Raw genomic sequence first — 8,446 nt, 5'->3', positions numbered from 1 at the left:
ATCCCCAGTAGGACCAGGTTGTCATTAGTGGATACTAAACCTGGAATTCTAAGAAGAGAAATAGAAGCAAACACACATATCCTGAAACATCAGATCTGGGGAGGGATTTCTGTCCTTTCTTTCTCTCAAACTTAAGCAGTGTGTGAATTCGAAGAGCCAGCATCCACCGGAGATTTCCTTCTTTTTTTTTTTTTTTTTTCGGAGATTTCCTTCTTAGACAGATCGAAACAGATGCTAGCTCGAAGGCAGAAAAGCAAGTCTGTGGAAGGAGGGAGACGGGAGCAAAGGGAATCATTCTAGTCCAACAAATTGTCCTCCTTTCTCTGCGGAGGGAGCGAGGCAGTGGGAGCTGGCCCTCTCTTGCCGACTGCCAGTGGAATCGCTCGATGACTTCCCGTAAGCACGGCTGTACAGAGCTTTCATTATTGATGCTGATTCGCAATAACATGGCACTCTTCCCAGCACAGGGTCTGGCCTTGGTCCTCCTCCCAGTCTTGGTTACAAATTCCTTTTTGTACGTGCAATAAGACATTCTGGGCAGCGCATTCCTTGGGGATTATTGTACTGCTCGGGTCTTTGGCCTCATGTTTTAGGACGTCAACTGAAGTCATGGATAATGGACCAGAAATTCATTCTCTGTTGGATCCTATTATTTACATGAAAGCAGTTTTCAGAACTTCCTCCAAGCCCAGAATGCAATGACTTCTCAGTTCCCGCTGCCCAGTGGGACCTAAACTGAGCCCCCCTCTCCACACTGGGGGCATATGCCCATTTTTGCTCTCTAGGCCACTGGGGGAGCTGGGCTAAGGGGCAAGCTCTCAAGTGAAGGAACTAAGGAAGAAAACTCCAGACTTAACTTGGCAATGCATTCGGGGCGAGTCAGATAAAGGTCACCTGCACAGCACACGAGCGGATCTCCAGTTTCTAGAAGGGAGATTGTTCCCAGAGATCCTGACACTGCGGAGACCAGCACCCACGTGTGGTCCTGCCTTGGCTGAGAGGATCAGGTGGCCCTTTCTCCCTGGGGTCCTGATGGAGAAGTGCCTGTTCCTTCTCCAAAGTTCTCCTGCCACTTCCACAGCATAGAGAGCTTGAGCTGTGGGACGAGGTGGGGCAAAGAAAGCCACTATAGCCGGCTGGTAACGTTGAGGAGGGCAGATTTGGCTACGTGGAAAGCAGACTCAAGTCTTGATCTTGCTGCATCCAAGCTCTGGGACCTAACCAAGTGACTTAAACTTTTGGAGTTTGGATTTCTCCTTCATAAGATGAAGATCATCATCTTCCTTTATTCTGTTATCATAAAGATTCAGATTCTGTGTATCAAGCAGTCTGTATACTCTGGCCCATGGCAAGAGTAAATAAGTAAATAAGAGCTCCTAGTAGTAGTAGTATTAGTAGTAGTAGTACTAGGAGTAGTACTCCTACTAGTAGGAGGAGGAGTGGTACTACTAGTAGTACTCCTAGGAGTAGTAGTACTCCTAGTAGTAGTACTAACACAAAAAGAAACTCTAAAATGTGAAAGAGGAAATAAAATAATATATATAACAAATCAGATGTGAAAGAGCCTCCAAAGCGTGGAATCTTAGATTGGAATAAATGTCAATGGTCATCTAGGCCATCCTTGTCCAAAGTCCCTCCAAAGTCTCTTTGAGAGAAAGGGGGGCTGCTCGTGCTCTCTCTGCCCTGCTTGGACCCTGTGCTTTCCAAGCAGCCACCTCTCCCACCTCCTGGGAATAAAACCACAGGCAGGGGCCTTCCTGCTCAGGCTTGAGAATATATAACCCATCTGCAGGGAGCAAGTGTGACCATTACCATAGGCCAAGTTCTTACCATACTATTTACCCCTTGAATTTCATCATGCCTGCTTTGGTTGGTCTCATGTGGGCCTGGTCATCTTAGCTCCTGGTGGGCAAACATTGGGCTCGTACCACATTCAGGCGTCCCCCAGCTCTGGTCTCGGGCTGACCATAGGTGCTTACTAAGACTTGCTGTTTGCTTAAAAAACTATTTTGCATTTCACTGGAGCTTAACAACTGATCAAATAAATACAGAAATAGAGTTCACCTGTCATAAAGATGATCTTCCCATGACCCACAACAACCACTGTGTTCAAGAAACTACTTTGTGCTGAGATGAAGGGGAAATGTTAGAGATAGTCCCATAATTATTTGGGAATCTGAGTTTTTAAGTGATCAGTAGCAGCGCTTGAATTGGTACAGAGGAGGAAATTAGGGTCACCCATCCTTGCCCAACCCCAGGTTGGGCAAGGGCATGAAGGGATTTGCCTAGAAGCAGTGATTGCCTGGCAAGTTCACTGCTTTTTAAACTGTGTTTCATGTTTATTTGCACTAGCTTTGAGAGATATCGGAGATTATGGGAGAGATTATAGGTCATGAAGACCTCAAGATGTCGTGTCAGCTCCGCCAGAAGTAAATATTTTAATTCCTAAATGCTGGGGTCTATTCCTTTCCATGCTCCGCTAGTTACCAATTGCTGCATGACAAATTACCCCAATACTTAATAGCTTATATAATAAACAGCTTCTTTGGGTCAAGAATTTGGGGATGGCTTAGCGCACGGTCTCTCATTGCATTGCAACCAAGATACTGGCGAGGGCTGCCTCATCTCAAGTTTGGACAGAGCTGGAGGAGCTTTTCCAAGATGGCGTGCTCACATGGATGGCGGCAGGAGGCCTTGGTTTCTCACCGCATGAGCTCTCCACGGATGGCCTGCATGTCAGTGGCTTTCCCCAGAGCAAACGAACCTGGAGAGAGAACCAAGAGGAAACCCAAAGCCCCCTCACATTATGGCATCAGCCTCGTTCCCATTAGTTAGAGCAAGTCACAGAGTCCACTACATACTCCGAGAAAGAAAGCTGAGCTCTACCTTTTGAACGATGAGTACAGAGGAATTGGGGAACATATTTTGAAAATCATCCTATTATTAGCAAGCAGCCGGGCAGGTCCCATGCCCAGATTTACACAGAGTCACTGCTCCTGAAGTTGCTTCAGTCAAGATGGGCTGTTTAAACAAACCACCCTCAAATCTGAGCGGTTTATTGCTCTAAAGCTTTCCCACTCTTGCTGTAACATGGGCTTGGGGAGGATCTCCAGTCACTGTCCCAGCTCGGGGACTGAAGACGATGGAGGCTCCATCTCGACGTACCTTTCCACGACTGCCAAAGCAGGAGAAGTCTACAGCAAATCCCACGCTGTCCGTAAAACCACAGACTAGAAGTGACACACATCATGCACTATATTGGCCAAAAGAAATCACATGGCCTGACTTCAAAAGGGGCATAGGGCATGCAATCCAAACGGTCCAGAAGAAGGAAAACCAGAACACTTGGTAACGTACAGCAGTGACTATTAATCACCTTTGTTTGGCCCTCTTCAGTAGTAGTGTACTTTAAGAAAATCAAAGCGCAAGAGCAGGATTAAAACTCCTCTGAGAGCCTTCCCTGGGTTCCCTGAGGGGAGGACCGTTCTTAGAAACACTTAAAATCTCTTTTACATTGAGACTGACCTGTGTGCAGGGAATAAATCAGACAATACAAGAGAATGAGTTTTTTCTCCAAATACAAGACTGGGTTGCCACTGCCTCAACCCTCAGGACTGCTCTCACACAAAAGACACCAAAGGCAGAACAAGAACTTTAGAAATGCAATAGGTTGGGATGCCTGGGGGGTGCAGTCAGTTAAGTGTCTGCCTTCAGCTCTGGTCATGATCCCAGGGTCCTGGGACTGAGTCCCACATCGGGCTCCTTGCTCGGCAGAAGCCTACTTCTCCCTCTGCCCGCTGCTCGCTGCTCCCCCTGCTTGTGCTCTCTCTCTCTCTCTCAAATAAATAAATAAAATCTTTAGGAAAAAAAAAAAAGAAAGAGAAAGAAACAAAGAAATGCAATAGGGCAACAAGTAATTTCAAACATCCCATCGTTATCTACTTACGTCATCTTCATTGTGATCGTGGTGATTTTGAAGATCGTTACTCCCTATCTGTGTGCTTTGCTGTTTGTTTCCCCCAGAATCCCTCAGACTTTCAGCAATAATTAATGACCCCTCAACATGTTAAGTACCCCTCATCATTATTTATTCATCTAGCATTAAAAATGATGAGCCCATGCTGGGGGAAATGGCAGCAAAGTCTCTCCGGGGGGCAATCACTGGGCTCTACGAAGAGACGGACGGCACATGCTCTGCCTCCCCAGTGCCCGGGGGTCCTTCTCGAAAGGCACAGGGCGAGATTCGAGAACTGCAGCTGAGAAATCATGAAAGCCTTGTTTCAATTCAACTTGGCCTGCACTCTAGGAAGATGCTGTAGATTTCAGTCACAGCCCTAAATTTTCAAATGACAGATTTTTACAATATTCCAAAATATGAATTACTAAAGCAGGAGAAGAGCTCCTTCCCTAAAATCCCCCTGAGAGCAGCCGTGCATGTGTACCCAGGAAAAGGACAAGCATTAATAAGTCCGGGACTTCAAATTACTTAACATAAGCAACTGCTTTTTAAGAAAATCATTCCAGACTGAAGAGGCTTTAATCCTGCTTCCCAAGCTCGCTTTGTGTGTGGAACTCCACCTGGAATGTTCCCTCAGGACTCCTTCCCAATTGTCTAGCTGGGATATCACAGGATCTCACGGATTATCTGAATCTCCAGCCTCCCTTCTGCTATGCACATGAAGTTTCAGGGTACCCTTCCTGCTCCCCCAGCATCTTCATCAGCACTATCCATGTTTACCCTGGCTTTTCCATCTGGAGCATCCTTAGGTCTTAGGGGCCATGTTTTGGTATCTCACCGGTGCCTGCAGGTAGTGGAAAGTGCTTTGCTTAGAGGAGGGACTGAGGAAGGAAGAAGGAAGGCAGGCGTCCTCAGCCAGAGGCATAGACCAGCCTCGAGCATTCCAGAGCTGGCTACGGACTTGCTGTCTCTGCTCTGTCCACAGGGATTTGTCTGATCGAAAACAATAAGGAAGTGGGGTTTTCTAAGATGAAACTTGTCCTTCAAAAAAAGAACCCAGTAACCGGTCTGAGGCTCTGGAGTCTGTCTGCTCTGGGCTGGCGTTCTGCCTCCACCACTGATAAGCAAAGGATCTGACGTCACCCAGCCACCTCTTCCTCTTGCAGAGTGAAGGTAATGGCATTTCTTCCCTCCTGAGGGTTACTAGGAGAAGTGAACGAAATAATGCATGAGAAACACTTAGCACCAAACCTAGTGTTCAATAATTAATACCCAAGAATTTTAAGTCATTCACTCTAATTAGGCTTTCTCATGTTATGGGCGTTTCTCCACACAATTTCAATGTGCCTGTCCCTGCTGGTAGGGAAGGGATCCATGCCTAGGAGACACCTGTGAGCATCACCCGACAGGTGTGAGTATCTCCCGACAGGTGTGACTATCACACGGACAGGTGTGAGCATCCCCCGGACAAATTAGGGTGGGAAGTCATTATCGTCGTATCCTACACAACCAGTGGAGTTCGGATGGTTCCTTCCAACCCTGGCGTCAGAGCAGGCAGGGATTCCTGCTGTAGGCCTGAGATGTGCATCGTGTAGCTCATACACAGAGGGTAGGACCAGCTAGGAGAGGACAAGTGGGGACAGAGCATCGTAGAAACTTCACTCCCTTCCTCTTAAGAGTCACAACAAGTCCAAGGTGAAGGCGGAGCCCCAGCCTCTGAGTCAGAGACACAGAGGGGCTGCGGCCCCAACCCGCCCAGCAGCAGATAATGGAGCAGTCGTCCTCTCCTATCAGGCAGGAAGGGCACAGGGGTTTGGGGGCCCTGCCTCCCACCTCCACAACACCTCCCATTTCACAGATGTTGGGGCCCCTCCACAGGGCACTACAGTCACCAGGGGGCACTTCTCAAAAGCAGACTAGGGCCCTGGCCCATGCTGACCACCACCTCCACTCAGTGTTGTCGCCTGGAAGCCCAGGGAGGGAAGCCTCTGGGGGCTGAACCGAAGTCAGCGACCTCCCCCAGTTTCAGTCAAGAGCTGCCCTTGGGGTTCTCCGTCTCCAGAAATCATAGATCCTGGCTTCCCAAACTACCTTTCTTCTTTAAACCGTCAGGAGACTGTGACAAGCTAAACATCCATGGGATAACACCGGGAGAAAACGCAGCTTTGGTGTAGACGTTTGTCTGCAAGGGAAGCAGAGGGAACCTTCTAGGGACCAGCTCTTGTGCAAGCTTTCACCTGCCCTGTGTCCTGTCCGCCGCCTCTGCTCCCTTCCTGTCCACGGCCTTCGTGGACGCGGACCTCTCCTGTGGCAGAGCCGTGGCCGTTGGCCCAGCACCGTGGGGGTGAGCTGGGCGTGACCTCCCATGGTGGCAGCCACCCGCGGGGATGGCCACTGGGTGAAGCACTGGTGAGGGGCACAGTGCCACGCGCCTGCCTTTTCCTCCGTCCAGAAGCCATCTGCGTCACGAGACTCCGCTGTTGGACACGTCACAGGAGAGGGTGTCTGGCGGGTATACACCACGGCCGCCAGGCCTCACCGCCGTGTGCTGGGCCCTCACTCCTAGCAAAATGGTGTTCTCCCCGCAAATGGCGTCTTCGCAGGTGCCTCCCTTCCCCCGGACTCTGCGTCCTGTTCAGTGGAGGCCACACCGGTACGCAGGTGTGTCGCTCTCCTTCCCTCACCCGCCCCCTGCATCTGCGCCATGTTGGACGCCCTTCCCAGCGCCAAGTGTGTCACCAGGTGGAACAGGGTGCCATGGCGCCCTCCTCATCCCCAAGGGTACGACAAGTTCTACACGCCCCCCCCCCCAGCAAAGATTTGATCACCACCTTGGAGCAGAGTGTGTTTCTCAGAAGGAGAACAAGAGGAGCTACTTGCCAAATGGCCTAAATGTAAGAGGTGGCCTGGGACACGGGAGACCAAGTGGTTCAAAGAAGGAGAGAAAGAGTGTGGCCCCAGGGGCACCTGGGTGGCTCAGTCAGTTAAGCGCCTGCTTATGGCTGGGGACATGATCCCAGGGTCCTGGGATGGAGCCCTGCGTGGGGCTCCCTGCTCAGTGGGGAGCCTGCTTCTCCCTCTATCCTTACCCCCTACTCATGATCTCTTTCTCTCTCTCTCTCTCTCCCTCTCATGTTCTCTCTCTTTCAAACAAATTAAAAAAAAAAAAAAATCCTTGGAGAAAAAGGAGGGAAAGAAACGAAGAATGTGGCCACAGGTCTGCATCTGTGGTCTGGGAACTACCTTGGAGGGTTTGCAGGTTGGTAGACATTGAGAAAAGTGATAGGAGGGCCAGGAAGGTGTGATTCCCTCAGGTATTTCTTGAGTCCCCGGTGCCCAGGAGCTGGGAACAATATCAAGGTGAATGAGATTACAGGGCTCCTGGCCTCAGGAGGCTTACATTCTGGCTTGGGGTGGGCAGCACATCAATCAAGGAAATTAAATTAAACAAATTACATTAAAGAAGGTTTCATGCTGTGAAAATTGCTGCATGCACGGTGCTTGAGGGTGGACCATATCCGGTGCATAGAATTAAGCTGATTTCTGAGAAAGCTCAAAATAAAATGAAGGACTGTACACAGCTGGTAAAGACAAAAAAAAAAAGTCTACAGACATAAGCCCAGAATTCAGTACTCCAAGAGGTTTGTAGCTCTAAAAGAAATTATAATGTATAATTTATAGTTAATTTGTAAAGTTAATTAGTTTTAAAAAGCTTTTTAACAACTTCCCAGAGATGCGTTCTACAGTCTACAACACTCTGATGATAAGCGATGTCTCGAAACGTCATACACAATCTGGCAGTCCCCGCCCCCCCCCTTAAAAATGTTCCCATGGAGCCACTGAATGTTAGCGGGTGTCAGGGACCCTATGGACAAATGCATATAAAGAGGGCCAGATTAAAGGAAGTCGCTCCAAATCAGGGATCGTTTGGTTACAAACACAGAAACCTGTTGGAGGAAGCTCAAGGAAAGACAAACATTAATTTGAGCAATGGGGGTGTCTTAGAGACCCCCGGGGGCCAGAAGTAGTGACGAGCCCCCGAGGAACTGGAACTAGGAGCTGAAAGTTTTCCAGAACTGAGAACTCACTTTCTCAGAGGCCATGTGGTTTTGCTTTTTAAATTTAATGTGTTGGGACGCCTGGGTGACTCAGTCAGTTAAGTGTCTGCCTTCGGCTCAGGTCATGATCCCGGGGTCCTGGGATCAAGCCCCACATCGGGTCCCTTCTTAGCAGGGAGGCTGCTTCTCCCTCTGCCCCTCCCTCCAATCAGACATGCTTCCAAGCAGACATTCTCTCTCTCTCTGAAATAAATAAATAAAATCTTTTAAAAAAATAAATAAATTTAATGTGTTTATAATACTAGTTGTCTGTGGGATTGCTTTTTCATAATTTTTTATCAGGCTAAAATGCATATAACACAAATTTTGTCACTTTAACTATTTTTTTTAAAGGTTTTATTTATTTACTTAGTTGAGAGAGAATGAGAGG

This window comes from Mustela erminea, chromosome 14 (assembly GCF_009829155.1).
Source record: "Mustela erminea isolate mMusErm1 chromosome 14, mMusErm1.Pri, whole genome shotgun sequence".
Classification (NCBI taxonomy): Eukaryota; Metazoa; Chordata; class Mammalia; order Carnivora; family Mustelidae; genus Mustela; species Mustela erminea.
This window is presented reverse-complemented; position numbering follows the sequence as displayed.